Source organism: Mixophyes fleayi, chromosome 10, assembly GCF_038048845.1.
Source record: "Mixophyes fleayi isolate aMixFle1 chromosome 10, aMixFle1.hap1, whole genome shotgun sequence".
NCBI lineage: Eukaryota > Metazoa > Chordata > Amphibia > Anura > Limnodynastidae > Mixophyes > Mixophyes fleayi.
Window position 1 is genome coordinate 15,689,356 of NC_134411.1, and position 17,275 is coordinate 15,706,630.

The 17,275-nt window shown below is 40.0% G+C and overlaps 1 protein-coding gene across 2 annotated transcripts in view; it reads left to right on the top strand.

The window, feature by feature from the left end:
* The window catches only part of LOC142103771 (protein kinase C theta type-like), a 51,793-nt gene that overhangs the window by 25,000 nt on the left and 9,518 nt on the right, over positions 1-17,275 (top strand). Inside the window, exon 1 of one of the 2 annotated variants that reach the window (XM_075187966.1) lies at positions 16,994-17,121. The exons of the other annotated variant lie outside the window; for it this stretch is intronic. The gene's annotated coding sequence lies outside the window, so the exon portion shown is untranslated. Of the gene's footprint in view, positions 1-16,993; positions 17,122-17,275 lie in introns of those variants that run through there. 2 annotated transcript variants of the gene reach the window in all.

Consider the following 17,275-nt stretch of genomic DNA (forward strand, 5'->3'; position numbering starts at 1 on the left):
CTTGAACAGTTTAAAATAAATAGCAGCATAATCTCTGGGATTTTGTTACCACCAATTGTGATATAACACTGCAGACACATGTCTATAAATAATTAACACACTTGACAGTGTTTTGTCACAGTCAGTTGTACATTGGTTGCAAGTGTCTGGCACTGTAGGGTAAAAAAAACTTATAAATAGTCATCTGTATTTGTTATTTCCATGAAACTGATACCAGATTATATATACATTATAGTAAGAGTATATTCCAAATTGTACTATCTAAAGGAGACATCAACAGGGTAATTTTTATATATACAGTCATGGCCAAAAGTTTTGAGAATGACACAGATATTGGTTTTCACAAAGTTTGCTGCTTCAGTGTTTTTAGACCTTTTTGTCAGATGTTGCTATGGTATACTGAAGTAATGTTACAAGCATTTCATAAGTGTCTAAAGCTTTTATTGGCAATTACATTTAGTTTATGCAAAGAGTCAATATTTGTAGTGTTGACCTTTCTTTTTGAAGACCTCTAAAATTCGCCCTGACATGCTATCAATCAACTTCTGGGCCACATACTGACTGATGACCGCCCATTCTTGCCTAATCAATGCTTGGAGTTTGTCAGGATTTGTGGGTTTTTGTTTGTCTACCTGCCTCTTAAGGATTGACCACAAATTCTAATTGGGATTAAGTTCTGGGAAGTTTACTGCCCATGGACCCAAAATTTCAATGTTTTGATCTCCGAGCCACTTAGTTATCAATTTTGCCTTATGGCACGGTGCTCCATCATGCTAAAAAAGGCATTGTTCCTCACCAAACTGTTCTTGGATGGTTGGGAGAAGTTGCTCTTGGAGGCTATTTTGGAACCATTCTTTACTCATGTCTGTGTTCTTAGGCAAAATTGTGAGTTGTAGTGGTTCATTGCTGTTCTCTTCCTCATCATGGAAACGTTTCCGTTTTTTTGAGCGCTTTCCTTCACCTCGATAAAAATGGTTGGATATCATTTGTTTAGCTTCAGTTTCAATGATGTCAAAGAAATCTCTAATTGTTTGCACATAATTCCTCTAGTGAACTGTAGAATTTCACTACTCCATCAATACAAACATTTGTTTTTTTGCAAAGTCTTACTTGTTGCATCCAACCTTTCAAGAATGTTTCACAATAGAACAAGCAAGATAGAAGTTTCAAATGTGTAAAGTTTCTCTTCCAGAGCTTTTGATTCTCTTCGAGCATTTGTAGGTTGTTGTTCTGAATTGTTCAAATCATTGAGTGCATCACCAACATGCTTGTAGCCCCTTCCTAATGCTTTTGTTGCATCAGCCCAAACTGACCATCTTGTGCTTGACAATCTCTTTAAGGAAAGGTGCCCAGATGCTTTACTGAGATGTTTAGTGATTATTCCCCATTGATGAGTTGATAATTAAAAAAAGGTGTAAAGGTACTCTAAGAAATTAAAGAACGACACAGGTGTTACACAAGATTAGCAGCACATGCTCCCACTAAATTGAGTGAGTGAGCAGAATAAGGTACAAACAGTGTTAAAGGATTGATTTCACAAATTCTTGCTTGCAAGCCATTGTATTTACCAGACATATTGCTGGCATTGTCATAGCTTTGTCCTCGACAGTTCCAAATATCAATATTTTCATCAGAAAGCACTGATAGTAAAGTGATTTCAAGGTGCTCTCCAGTGTGGGAATGTATTGGCACAAATCCTATAAATCGCTCCACTGGTTCATCCTTGTTCACAAATCTCACAACTATTGCTAGTTGATGAACATGACTGAGATCCGGAGTGGAGTCCACAATAATAGAATAATATTTGGACCTTTTGAGTTCATGGACTATTGTATCTAAAACTTTAGCTCCCATAAGCTCAATAAATTCTTCAACTGTGGTTGAGGACATATAATTACTTACTCCACTTCCTGCTCCTCCATATTGCTTGATATGATTTTCAGGACATCCAAGGAAACTTCCATTCTGTGGAGAACCAAATAACTCCTCTCCAGTAATTTTGTTCTTTATCCATTTGCAAAGCAAGGGTGCTGTTTATCCAGCAGCTATATTTGGCTTGTTGTGTGAATTTTATTATACAGCTGCAATGATGACTTGAGGTTTCATGGTCCTTAAACCTTGATCATGCATTTTTCCAATCATTAAATCCTGATGTTACAAGGGCATGTGACACACTGCTGTATAGTTTACAAGGGATGCAAAATACAGTGCCTTTTGATTTAGAGTATACAAGCTTATCACGGTGAACACTTTCACCATTGATTTTATCCCTCCAAAAGAGATCTGGGGTAAATGTATCAAGCTGAGAGTTTTCCAGTGGGTTTGAAAAGTGGAGATGTTGCCTACAGCAACCAATCAGATTCTAACTTTCATTTTGCAGAATGTACTAAATAAATAATAGCTAGAATCTGATGGGTTTTTCAAACCCGCCGGAAAACTCTCAGCTTGATACATTTACCCCCTGGAGTCAGAAGTCTTGTGCAGTCAGAATAGATTCTCCTGGATGCTGAAAAATTGGACAAAGTATTTTTTAATGGATTGCGAGAAAAATATTCTCTAATGTTTTCAGTTCTGTTATTATCCAGTGCCCAGTCAGTGGGATCATGGAAATAACTTACAATGATATCATTCTCCATGGATTTTCTGGATATATCTTGTGATCTTGACAAGGCAGTAGACAATTTCTGAATGCTCTCAGTCTGAAGATCTGCAATTTCTTCACAGAACGAAGAAGAGGTCTGTTGCACCTTTGCTTCTTCTATGTCCTGGGATGGTCCACACTTCACCTTGTGGTATTGGAGGTTTTCTCAGATCTGGCAGGGAAAGCATCCTGCTCTTTACCTATATCCATGTGTGTAGTCATACTGCACTGAGAAGGTCCTGGTCCATCAAATTCCGGTTCAGAATCCTCAGAAGACACTGTAGGAATTTTCGGGGTTATGAAAAACTCAATTTTTGTTGTTTCAGTGCTTCCTTTTCCATCTCTCTTTTTCTTTCTTTTAGCAGACCCAGATGCGTGCTTATACATTCTGGCTGATGGAGAATCCCAACCAATCTCACTTGTTATGTTGTAGTTTTTCTACGGAATAAGAAAAGTTAATAGCATTTGTACTACCTATACTATACCATCCATTCTATTTCCCTGCTGAAAATTCCATCATTATGGATTAAGCTAAATCCAAACAAAACAGCAAAGTCAACTCTACACAATATATATTGTACGCATTGTCCCCAACTAAAATTGGCGTTGCAACAGTCATTCATAAATATAAATTAAATTACATAATATTGGTTTTGGGACAACGTTAATCAACTATGCTAAACACTTTATAATTTCCCAAAAGAGTTTAGCACTTTCCCTACCAGCTGACTGTAGCTGTTGTCTAACTACAGCCCCCTAAAAAAGACCAATCCCCACAAATAAACATAAATACATTTTTTTTATTCTCTCTCACATACAGTATTCTCTACACATATAAACATACATATAACCATAAAAAAAGACTATGGACCATATCCAGACAGACTGAAGGACACTCCGCCACATAATGAAATCTAACAGCCGGCAGGGCCTTTCCCACGCTGTTAGGGCATAAAAAGCAATAAGCATCCCGTTTGTATATGCAAATTCTTGTATTACCCATATCACATGCAATACTTTAATGTATGTTAGAATGTGATCCATTTATTTGCATGTGATATTTATACAAGTTTTAACCCAGTAGTTGTAAGGGTAGTGATCATATAAAATGCAGAGGTCAGTACCCTTATACACAGACTCCCAGAGAAGGCATGCTATCCCCATGAGTTTCCCCATCACTGTTTCCAGACTGGAGAGTGGATATTAATACAGTGTTCTCCCCAGCACCTATTTCCCGGGTGCTCCACCCGGCTGTTTTTATTTGCCACCCAGCTCTTGGAGCCCAACAGAGTCCTATTATAATATAATAAACCAGTGTTTCTCCTGTTTTAAAAGGCACTATGTGAGCATTATAGTCAGTAGAGTGTGTTAGACCTGTCCTGGTAGGTGTGGGCAATAACCTTCAATATATTTCAATATTATTGTAAAGAATTACACTGCCCCCACCTGGCTACTTCTTAATGCCACCCAACTGGCAATATTTTCTAGGGAGAACACTACATTACAATAGAGATAATTATATTTTATATTATATTTATATTATATCTTCATCACAAGATCCAGTGGAAGAGCCTGCAGCAGAGACCTGGGATTAGTATCATTTGATTTTCTGTTCTTTCTCCTGCTATTTCCTTCTTTTATCTGTCCAGTCTTGTCTCCCATTGTGTTTCACCCGCAGCGTTAATATTTTTCACAATTTCTGCTTTTTGATTTTTTGGTTTGTCCTCTGTATTTCCTTCCCTTTCCCCCCTTCCTTTTTTCCTCCCCTTTCCCTGTAGCCCCCCCACCCTGTCCCATTCAGCCACCTTTATCCCCCTTAATTTTCTGTACCCTTTTTCAGCCTGGTTTTTGAGCATGCCCAGTTCTAAAAGAGTCTCCATCCGTTCGGCGCGTCTTAGATCCCCCTCACCCCCCAGCGCCGTCGGCCATCTTACCTTTCATCCCCCTGGAGATCCTGGCCCCCGTGCAATGGCGCTGCCTGTCACCCCGGCCACCTCCTTCAGTGTGGCTCCTGCCCCTCTGGCCTCCCTCCCTGTGGGGTCCCCAACTCACGGACGCGGCAGGCGGCTGTCGGTGCGTTCGTGCGGCCGGGCAGCTCAGAATGAGTTGCTAGGCCAATCCCATATGCGCAGATCGCAGGCATCGCGGTCTCTGTGGCCAATACACGGTCAGGGAGGGGCTAACGCCGTTATTGAATATCACCATGCTAGCGACGATAACTCGTCACAATGGCCCTTCCCACCATTAGATTTTGTTTCCCCAGCCGGTCACGGTGAGGCCCTGCCCCGGACACGGTGCATTACTCCTCCCCTGCAGTGTCGAGATGAGCCGTATTTTCATTCCCGTTCAGGACGGTACACAACGCCATTTACTGGGGACGACACCGCAACGCGTACATGCGCTGCACAGCAAAGGTTTGATTATCCTCAAAGTACACAACTCACTGTTCCATATTATTTTTCAGAGTCGGCGTCTGGAGATCTGGAAGTGGTGGTGGTCAGAGGTTGCCGCACAGGGTCGCGTTCACACGGGCTCACTCCTGCAGAAGAATCCGGGGAGCCGACGCCCGCCAGCTCTGGGATGCAGATCGCCTCAGCTATGGTCGCGGCTACTTCAGTGCTGGGGACAACCGATGACATGGTTTCCGGTTCGGGGAATCCAGCGCCTGTGGGTGAGTGCTCTGGTTTATTTATGCACAAGTCACAGCACTTGTTTCAACCACCTGCAGACTCCGGGAATAGACCTAGGAAGCTGATTAAAATTCTAGAAGCAGAGTCGCTAGGTAGGCACACAAAGCAACCAACACAGTCGGCCGAGCATGAGGTTAGGTGATTTAGGTCGGGTGGAGAGTATAGCGTTAAAGTACGTTAATGTATGGTATTAGGCCAAGCGTGCAGGATAAGATCAGGCGAGGAAAGTACGTTGATATGTTTGCGCTTACTGGGGATGATATAAAGGCCCTGGCTGTGGTGCGAGAGAGGACTGGCATGGGACAAGACAAATATCGCTCATTTCCTAGATGGGTGAACTGTTTCTGCATTTTTGTGGTAGTGTACATAGAATCTCGTCCCAGTGAGCACGCTGAGGTTTGGAGATATTTGCATCTGATTAGTGATATGTTTGTAAAAGACGGGCCATTCATATGGAGAGCTTATGACAAGCTATTAAGGAAGCGAATGAGCGGTCGGGAGAAATTACCCTTAGGGTCCATGGATATAGATACTTGGTTGGAATTGATGAGGCCAAGTAGTCAGGTAGCGGACATAGGTTTGGGCAAGAGGTTTCCGGGGCTGGAGACGGCGCAAGCTGCCCTCCCCGCCAAAGGAAAGTGCTATGACTTAAATTCTGGCTTGTGTCAACGAGGTTCAGCGTGTAGATACAAACGCGTCTGTGCGTCGTGTGGCGGCCAACACCCTGCCTCTGAATGCGTTTGAGCTTGGGGTAATGTCGGTAGGGGAAGGGGGGCATCAACAGCAGCTCCTCGTCAAGGGCCCATCACCAATTAATCTGGCGGAACTGACAAACGGCTGAGGCTTTACCTTGATCGGGACACTGCAGCCTTGCTTCATGAGGGCATTCATTTTGGCTTTAAATTACTGCTGCAGGGCACCTTACTACATTAGCCCCAGTTCATCTTAAGTCAGCATTCGCCCTCCCCGAAGTTTTAGGCGAGAAGCTAGGGAAATAAATTAGTTTGGGCCGCATAATTTGGCCATTTCAACTGCCTTCTACACCCAACCTCGTGTCGTCCCCGGTCGGTGTAACTCCCAAGAAGGCTGAGGGAAAGTTTAGACTGATTCAACACCTGTCCTACTCCGCTGGCCGATCTGTGAATGCCATTGACACCTCCCTTAGCTCAGTTACTTACCAGTCGTTTGCACCCTCTTTGAAAAGTTTAGTGGATTCTTACACTGGTGCATCCAGGCGGGAACGGGTTGTAAGTGGATTGCACACTATCTTGATGATTTCTTGGTTATTGGCCCTCTATACTCTCCTGGATGTCAGGATACGCTGTTCTCCATTCAAGCTTTGTTTGCAGTGCTAGGTGTACCCATAGCCGTGGATAAAACCGAGGGTCCTACGGTTCTTTTGTCATTCTTGGGCATAGAGATAGAGTCGGCAGCTGGGCTCTGTAGACTTCCCTCCGACAAAGTCAGCAAACTTTCTGAAGCAAGAGCAGTTGTGGTGGGTTCCAACTCATGATTATTGCGGCGGGTGAAGTCGTTATTGGGTTTGGTCAATTTTGCATTCCGGGTGATGCCCATGGTGAGAGGTGAGAGGTTTTTATAAAAAGTTGCAGAAAGCCACGAGTGGTAGAAATAGGCCACACGCGGCCATTCGCTTATCCCTGGAGATCAAGAAAGATTTACAGATTTGGCTCCTCTTCCTATGGGACTTTAACGGCAGGCGAATTTGGCCCACCCCTCCCATTGAGAATTTTAAAATCAACTTTTTTAGTGACGCTTCGGGCGCCAATAAATAAGGTTTTGGGTAAAAACGGTTTTGGGGCGTACATTGACGGTCACTGGTGCGTGGAGCTTTGGCCGGATAGTTGGCATCAGGCAGGTATTACTAAGAGCCTTCTGGTACTTGAGCTTTTACCGATTGTGGTGGCAACAATAGAGCTGTGGGTGCCCGCATAGTTATTTGATGCAACAATATGGGTGTGGTTCAATCCATTAACAAACAGAGCTGTCTACAACATGACATATCATTTGAAGTACGACATGTTCCAGGGGTGCAGAACACCCGGACCGACGCATTGTCCCGTTTCCAATGGCGTAAGTTTCGTAATTTGGCCCCCCAAGCAGATAGTTTTGGCATTCCATGTCTCTCTTGTGTTTGGTAGATCATCAAGCCGGCATAAGGGGACTTTTGGAACAGGCTGTAGCACCCTCTACCCTGCAAGTCTATCGGGCAGCCTGGAAGCAGTGGTCTCACTTCCTCAGCCACAGGGAGCAGTCGGACTCAGGTCAGAGAGAGGCCATTATAGCCTTTATGTGGGATAAGTACTCTCGAGGGGATTCGAGAGCCAATATGGCCTCCACATTAGCGAGCATCTCATTCATGTCACAATTACACGTGTCACTGGACGTCACAAAAGGGTTTGTTTTGATCGCTAAGACACTAAAAGATTGGGCAAATGTGCAGCCTACGCCAGCGGACTCCCGGCTACCAATCGCAGTTCCCATCCTTCATAAACTGCTAGAAAGCCTTGTTCAGGTCACCTCAGACGAATACGAGATGCTACTGTTTAGCACATCCTTCTCCTTGGCGTTTTTTGGGGCCTTTTGAGTGTCTGAGTTGGTAGCTAGATCAAGTGGTCATAGTGAGTCCGGATTGCGTGCCAAGCATGTTATTTTGCGGGACGGTGAGCTATCTTGCAAAATCAGTAGGTCTAAAACGGATCAGTGTGGAAAGAGGTCATGGGTGCACATAAGTTCACACCATAATAAGCAGATGTGTCCAGTTAGCTTAACCTCACAAATTAGATTGATAAAACCTGAGGCCTCGCAATTTCTTATTCACCATGACAGTACACCATTGACTAAGTACCAGTTTACAGCCATATTGAAGCAGGCTCTACATTTCCTTGATTTTAACAGTTCACAGTACGGCACCCACTCTTTTAGGATTGGGGCGGCTACGTCCGCAGCCATGGCCGGTGCATTCACAGACTCTATTAAGGTACTGGGCCATTGGAAGTCCTCGACATACAAATCTTATGTTAGGCCTAGTGGTGCTTCATGATTATTGTTGTTGTTTATTGATGTTTGTTTTTGTTCATAGAGTTACCTCCTGCCCCCTCCCCCCTCTCGTTTCCTTCATCCGGGTTACTCAGGGCTTCTCTGCTTTGTTGCTTTTACGCGAGGGCACAGAGGGATTTTCTCCCGTTATTTCCCTGGTGTAAGTCCTGATTAGTGGTGTGCTTCCAGGGTTTTCTTCTGGTTTTTTAACCTTCGCCTGGGGGGCCTGCCCCCTCATGTTTCTCCTTACCTAACTCCCTCCCTGTTTCCTACGTGCCTGAATTTTACTATCCTTTGTGGTGTTCTCACTTTCGTCAAGACTGAGCTGTCTGGATGCATGTGGGTATCTGTTTTTCCTGACACTTGTTTTCTTTACCTGCAGGTGAAGGTTCTATGGCTAAGCGTGTTTGGATAATTGGGCACTCTTATGTTTTTTGGGACACTGGCCACTCCAGGGCCAAAACAGTTTTTCCATCTCATGCTGGTACTGATATTTTATGGTTCGGTAGACGGGGCTTGCGTAGCATGGGTCTCTTTGTGGTATAGGATTCTCGAGGGGTTGGGGGCCGTGATTAGTTTATATGGAGGCGGGCTGAGGCGTCTGTGTGGCACAGCGTGGTAGGAAGGCACTGCCTTCAGCGGCTGATTAGTAAGGCGCTAGTGTGGTTTGGTTGCAGGTCACTGTCCCCTTCGAAGCAGCAGTAATTCTTTGGTACTTCAGTGAGGAGGGTCCCTTGTCCGGCTCGGTGAGGGGGGCATCATGAGTTTAGAACAGTCACTCTGACGCCAAGTTAGCGCATGATAGTTTGTTTGGGATGTGATTCCCTGTTAGTGGATGTACGGCGGTTTCGTCATTTCCCACGTTTATTTGCCCTGTTAGTGGATGTATGGCGGTTTCGCCAGTTCCCACGTTTATTTGTTTACATCAGCTTGGTAGCTGTCCCGCATTGCTCTTTCTCCACCACCAAAGGTTATTTAAATTAATAAACTGTGACCTCCATTTTTGCCAACTTATACATGTCTCTGTGTGTTTATTTTAGTTAAGTAGATAAGCTAAATAAAGGTTGGTGAAGGTAGGGGGACATACATAGTGAGCTATTTATTGTAATAGATTAAATCAATAAATTTAATCCAAGAAAGAGACACCACCCTATAATAACCAGTGGTCACAGAGGACATTTAGAAGTGACTGTATAGATAATGTAAGTGAATGTAATCTGATAGTTGTACAATGAAGGCAGTAGGAGAAGTGACGGTATGGCATACCTCCATATACCAGCCCACTTCGAGCAGTAATAACATATTAACAGACGTTCTATAATAATATAAACAGTATAACAAGCTATAGCAAAGAACTGATAATTCAATGTGACTTATTACGACACCAGATTTGCGCTGATACTATTACAGCCTGCTACCAATCACTGGTGGACCTGCTATCTAAGATGCAATAAAGCAATACATTTTGTGTGGAAAATAGAATGATTTAATATAGTGGTCAAATAAACAATATCTGCTGTTCTGCTCTGCAGGTACCAGTCCCAGTTGTTAGTGCAGTACAAGAAACAGCATAAATGTGTCACATACAGTTTTATATACTGACCTCACTCAAGATTTAGGTCTTTCCGCAGAGGAAGGATGGAGATCACATGATGCGGATCTGTAATTCTCTGGGATCTTTTATTGTTAGGGTATCAAGCACATCTTATATTTTTTTTTTACCTGGCATGTAGGACATGCTTTTGTTAGCGTTTCCAAATAGTGTTTAACTTTTTTGTTGTAAAAACTAATTTAGACAAATATAGTAATAAACAAAGCTCAGTTCTCCATCAATGTGCTCCTGAATATTTTATAGCTAATAGAGAATATACCTTGGAGAACATTACAAATATATTTTCATTTTTACAGTAACTGCTTATTTGCTGTAACTGGAGCTGAACTAAAGATAAACAAAAATACATATTTTTCTTTTATTATAAATCTGGTTCTTCTTTCAAAGGGTTTTGCATACGACATCGGTATAACTTGGAGTTTCGTAATTGCAAGAAAGGTGGATAGAACGGAGTTGACTTTAATGAAGATTAAAGACTTGGAAGGTGCATTGAAGATTGTTTAATGACATCCAGGATTATTGACAATAAAGCATATAACTAGGCTAACATGTCCAGGGAGTCATTCTGGTTGTTTAGACCAGGCTCTAACCTTACTGAGAAAGGGGGCTATTATAACAATATATATATATAATATATTATAATAACAATTTTGAAGTCTTACACACTTCTGGACAGACATATATTAACTGATCATCCCATTGTAAAGGATGCTGAGTCACTAGGTCTGTGCAGATTGATACATCCATTAACAGAATATGGAACTTATCCTAATTCATTTTGAGTGTTTATTTTTAGTGGTTGCAATTTTGAATCTGACCAGTTCTTGTAAGGTGATGCACTCAGTATTTTAGGGCCTGATTCATTAAGGTACTTAAATTAAGAAGTTTCTTATTTAAGTCTCCTGGACAAAACCATACTACAATGCAAGGGGTGCAAATTAGTTTTCTGTATTGCACATGAGTTAAATTCTGGCTGTTTTTTCATGCAGCACACAAATATCAACTTTACATTTCAGTGTACAAATAAGCTATCAAGTATTTGTGTGCTACATGAAAAAACAGTCAGTATTTAACTTATGTGCAAAACAGAAAACTAATTTGCACCCCTTGCATTGTAACATGGTTTTATCCAGGAGAATTAAATAAGAACCTTCTTAATTTAAGTACCTTAATGAATCAGGCCCTTAGTTACTATAACTTATTGAGGTATGAGTTACTTGCTGAAACAAAATTTGTAAATTCTCTTAAAACGTAGTTGACCTAATTCAGGGGTCAGGGAACTTTTTTACCTTTTACCCCCAAATATATTTAGATACGCCAACATAACCCCTTTGATTTGAAAGGAAGGAAATCATATATTATTAATTATTGGAATTCAAAATTTTATTGAATCTATTAAAAATTTCTTTGAAAGCTTCAACTTCAAAACTTCAGGGTTTGGAGAAATTATGTTGCTTCATTTTTGATACGAGAGCATCAATATTGGGGCATTTTCATGTCAGAGCAATTTGGATACAGTCTTCAGCGTCCAGTCGATTTCTCTGCTTTGTTCTTATGTTTGTTAAAGTGGAAAATCCTTGTTCGCAAAGGTAGGTTGTTGCAAAAGGCAGCAACTTTTGAACGGCCTCCTCATGTGCAATTTTGAATGCCTTTGCAGCTGTTGACATCCAAAAATATGACAGATCTGCATTGTTTTCAAATGCAATACATGCTTCATTATTGCATCGAAGCTCAAGAAGTGCCTCTGCCAACCCTTGAGGCTCTTCTGGTACAACAGCAATTTTACATTTAAAGGGGTCTACAATCCAACTGACAGTATGTGAATCGGCAGCATAACCCCCAGGAATTTCATTTTTACCCCATTTGGGGTAATTTACCCCAGTTCCCTGATCACTGACCTAATTAGTAGTTATTAAAGGTAGGTAACCTATTTGAGAACCCCCAATAAAGGAAAAAGAAAAGAAAATGTGTGTGCAAGGGGCTCTCCATGGCTTTCAAATCTCCCACATTTTAACATGCATTTCTGCTTTATTGGTATACAATAAAAATAAAATGTAAATGGGTTGTTTTTCTGCAATCCAATTAGTTAGCACATATATTATAAAGGAATTATGAAACTAGAAATCCCAAAGAAAATAACTGTTAAAATAGCAGCCAATAGCTGCCAAACCACGTCACTACTCCTTAAATAACATATAGTTGACTGATAATCCTTGTTTGCTGTTTATTTATCATATTTTTGTTAAGTGTCTGTTATTTGTTATAATATTGGCAATGAATATATAATAAAGGTATTTTGAGGGTTTAAAGTACCTTTATTATATGGTCATATGTATTATTTAAGTAGTAGTGACATGGTTTGACAGCTATTGGCTGCTACTTTAATAGGTTTGTGTTGGATTTCTATCTTCATAATTCCTTTTTAATTTTTCACTAGCTAATTGCAGAAAAACAATAATTTTACATCTTATTTTTAATGTATACCAATAAATCAGAAATGCATGTTTTAAATGTGGGAGATTTGTAAGCCATGGAGTTCCCCTTGTACACACATTTTCTTTTCTTATTCCTCTTTTTTTGAATTGTTGTCATGTGTGGGTGCACCCCCCCCTATAGTAATTATTTATATATATATTACTCTGATGAATTATTAGAAAAAATATAAGGGGTTTGTGACTACACTCAGTGCGTTGTGTATCTTATTGTAACTAATGAAGAGCCCAGCAGTAACAGAAAGACCAAAAATGTAGTTGCATATCTGGTATATTTAAATAATACTTTACATGGGCAATTTTGTATGTTGAAAATGTTACAATATAAACTATATTGAGGGCATTTTTCCATGTTCCAAATATTAAGTGTTACTATGGTTAGTCAGGTATTAAAGATATTTAAAAGGCAAAAACAATCAATGAACCAGTAAAATCAATATTTAGGGGAACATTTATGAAGACAGGTACATAACAAAAAGGTGCTGTAACCCATAGTAACCAATCATATTTCAATGGTCTTTTTTTAGCTCAGTTTGGGAAATGAATATAAACAGCACTGTATATATATATAGATGTGATGAGGACATTATTATTATATAAATGTTGGTAGGGTATATAAACTGTACTATATGCTTTCACATGGTTGTAAATTGTTCTTTCAATTAGATGCTACAATCATCTACCTAAACATGTATTTAATTAAAAGCAACTAGAAAAAAACAGATGTTGAAGATTTCAATATGTGTCTATTACATGTTAAGCTAAGTAAGTTATATCCACAGATATTAGGTCTGATTCATTAAGAAACGTAAATGCTGATATGGGCCGTATTATGTGTAAAAATCACACTGCGTATGCCGGGAACTGGCGCATACGCCAGTGAGCAGCAACGTCCAATTCAAGCTTTGGGCATCTCAAAGGTACATGTTGTTTTATATGGTATCACTTACCAGCTACAGGTTTGGTGTAAGTGCCGATTACTAGTGATGACAGTTGTGTCTACATGCTAGAACATGTGTTTTATATGGTATCACTTACCAGCTACAGGTTTGGTGTAAGTGCTGATTACTAGTGATGACAGTTGTGTGTACATGCTAGAACATGTGTTTTATATGGTATCAATTACCAGCTACAGGTTTGGTGTAAGTGCTGATTACTAGTGATGACAGTTGTGTCTACATGCTAGAACATGTGTTTTATATGGTATCACTTACCAGCTACAGGTTTGGTGTAAGTGCTGATTACTAGTGATGACAGTTGTGTCTACATGCTAGAACATGTGTTGTCAATCAAGAGCAACTGTAAAAGGGCATTTTATGTAGAGCAGACATTCATAACATCCTCATACATCTATTTTATGGGAAAATAAATATTTGAATTAAAAACCTTTTTTAAAAAAAATATTTTGTCCTTAATGTCTATGGGCCGGATTCATTAAGGATCTTAACTTGAGCAACTTCTTATTTCAGTCTCCTGGACAAAACCATGTTACAATGCAAGGGGTGCAAATTAGTATTCTGTTTTGCACATAAGTTAAATACTGCCTTGTGCTGTGCTCGTAAATTAGGGGAGACACAATTTTTTAAAAAAAATGTTTGACGGTCTTACGGGCTGTCGGGTATGATATGCTTAAAGTGTGTCCTATGCTTTTATAGTAAGATATGATTTAATGGTATATAGCGAGATATAGCCAAACAAAGGAGAGTGTGGTTTGTGCCCCCCAGTAGGTCAGAATATTATTTTCATTTTTACAGCAACTGTTTATTTCGGCTAACTGGAGCTGTGAGTTACAGATGAAACAAACACATATACTTTTTCTTTTACTATAAAAGCTAATCTGGGTCTTCTTCAGAGGGGAATTGCTTATGTCACCAGTATAGTTTGATTTGTTGTGTTTTCTAAAAAAAAATGATAGATAGATGAAAGATGAATTCAATAAAAATAAAGTATGTGGAAGGTATTTTGCAGATTTTTGAATGACATAGAGGATGAATGGTAATAAAGCATTTTCCTAGTCCTTCTACATGTTGAAGGACTCAACGTGGTAATTTGGACCAGACTAATCTTTATTTATATAAACTGCAAAAGTGTCTTATCTTTAAAGTATTGGAGGTTCATAGGTTAGCTGAGCAGCCCATTGTAAGGGTTGCTGAGTCACTAGGTCTGAGCCAAATGATACATTAATTAAGACAATATGACCCTTTTTATTACTAATTTTGAGACCAAATAATGTACCATCCACTGTAATAATGTAGACCAGAGCAAGTTTAGGTGGAGGATCAGTGAGTTAAGTTAGGCTGTTTTTCCTTAACACTCTGACCGATTGTCTAATGCACAGATAAAAACTCAATGGCAATTGCATATTAAAAGGGGGTTATAAAGAGTTTCCCATTGATAGGTACCTCTTGTAAAAAGCAATGAGAGAACCAGACATTCAAACATATTTGATCTAGTGAATAACATTATGGCCTAGTGAATAAAAGTTGGGCATCGAAAACCACCTCCAATATATACATTGTAAATTATATTGACTAAATCTTTATACATAAAATAAAATCCAGCCACAAATTCCTCTACCCATCAAATCACAGATCCTCCCTCATAATAAATACATTGCAGTGTATACAGGGAGCCGTGAGACCGCTGACATCACAGGATTCCATCCTCCTGCTGATATCACGTACCTGTAGTCATGGCAACGGAGATGTTTATTTTCAGAGTTGTGAGCGGCAGTTATAAGACACAACTCAACTTTAATGGAGTCTGGTGAAGTGAAGCAGAAGCTATCGGAGGAGAACAAGAAGATGGAAGGAAGGAAGAGGAGCAGAAAGGGACAGAAGAAAGAGACAGCGGAGCCAAAGAAGAAGAGGACAAGTCCTGAGGATGACCATGAGAAGAAGAGGAAGAGAGAAGAGAGCAAGGCCGAGGAATTAGATGGTGATCAGCCAAGACCAGGTACAGAGAGGAAGGCGGTATCCTCAAGTCCTGAGGATGACCATGAGAAGAAGAGGAAGAGAGAAGAGAGCAAGGCCGAGGAATTAGATGGTGATCAGCCAAGACCAGGTACAGAGGGGAAGGCGGTATCCTCATGTCCTGAGGATGACCATGGGAAGAAGAGAGAAGAGAGCAAGGCCGAGGAATTAGATGGTGATCAGCCAAGACCAGGTACAGAGGGGAAGGCAGTATCTATAGGCAAAAAAAATTTTAAGTAAGGAGTACTTGTAATACCCCAGCAGTGATAGGTAAAGCCAAAAATGTAGTTGAATGTCTGGTATATTTAAATAATACTTTACATGGCCAATTTTGTATATTGAAAATGTTTCAGTATCAACAATATTGGGGGTATTTCTTTATATTTCATATCTTAAGAGTTACTTACTACAGTTATTCAGGCATTACAGATATTTAAAATGAAAAATAAAATCAATGACGTTAATTTTTTTTAGTTACTTATAGTAAATTAATGAAATATGTGACATGAGTAGCAGTGAGGAAATCACTGAATAAATGTAATTAATTAAATATTTAATGCATTAATTAAATAATGAATAAAGTATTACACTAAACATTTTTAGGAACATTTATGAAGACTGGTGCACAACAAAAAGGTGCTGTAACCCAGCGCATCTAATCTGAATCTAACTCATTGGGTACAATCAGCTTTTGTATAATGTTCTCATTAAATCTAGATACACAGTCCTCTCCGCAGGCCCCTCATTATAGTCTCCAAGTGAGTAACTCATCCAGTCAGATATCTCCCACATCCTGCATCCAGCTGGTGAGAAGTCACATTTCTCCTGGTTGTCATCATTTATATAATACATTGAGGGGAGCAGAGCGAGAATCTCCTGAATGTTGGGGGTCCCTCCTTGGTACTACTAGCTGGGACCAGAAAGGTTCAGCAATTATCTTGTCTGGAGTTACCTATAACAATGTATTGTATAACTCCATCGACCATGGGGCTCGTCATTCTTGGCTGAAGAGGGTCACTCATGACACATATATTCCTGTGACTCCCTGTTTGGCCAGGGGCACCCCAATCTTGTCTAACCTTTCATCTGATTGTGTAAATAATACAATTCTGCTGAGGTTATCATCCCCTTTAAGGTATCTGATGAGAACTGTTAGTACAGTAGTCAGACACTGACATGGTGTGTGTGTGTGTGTGTGTGTGTGTGTGTGTGTGTGTGTGTGTGTGTGTTTGTGTTGTCTGATACTATTCAAATACTGATTTAAAGGTTAAAAAAGAAAAAGTTGATAAAGGAAAAAAATCCCAAGATTACACAGTTTTGTATGGGACATGCATTAAAAATATATATACTTTAATATATTTATAAATATAAACATATTTAATCAAAAACACAATAGAAAAATCAGATGTTGTCATATATGTATCATGTATTGCTATTACAATATTAATAATTTAAAAAATAATTGTTCCCAGGTAACCCAGTTCAGGTATAACTAACATCACCTTTGCAGTCTTGCTAAACAATAAATGAATAATCTATCCCTTATTTTACTCCCCAAGGAGGAAGCGGTGTTTCGTCAGCCAGCCGCGGGAGCGTCTCTCCAGGCAACAAGCGTTTCAATTTCCAACGTGTATTGGGCCAGGGCGGCTTCGGAGTTGTAAGTTTCATGAATTCTATTTTGTTCTGAGATGATTATTATGGGTTATCTATTCTGCCTTAATACATATGCACACTTATAATTTATTCTGTGTATAAGAAAGCACCAAAACTGTAATTGTTATTTTCTACTGATCAGAAAATATGTGATTATC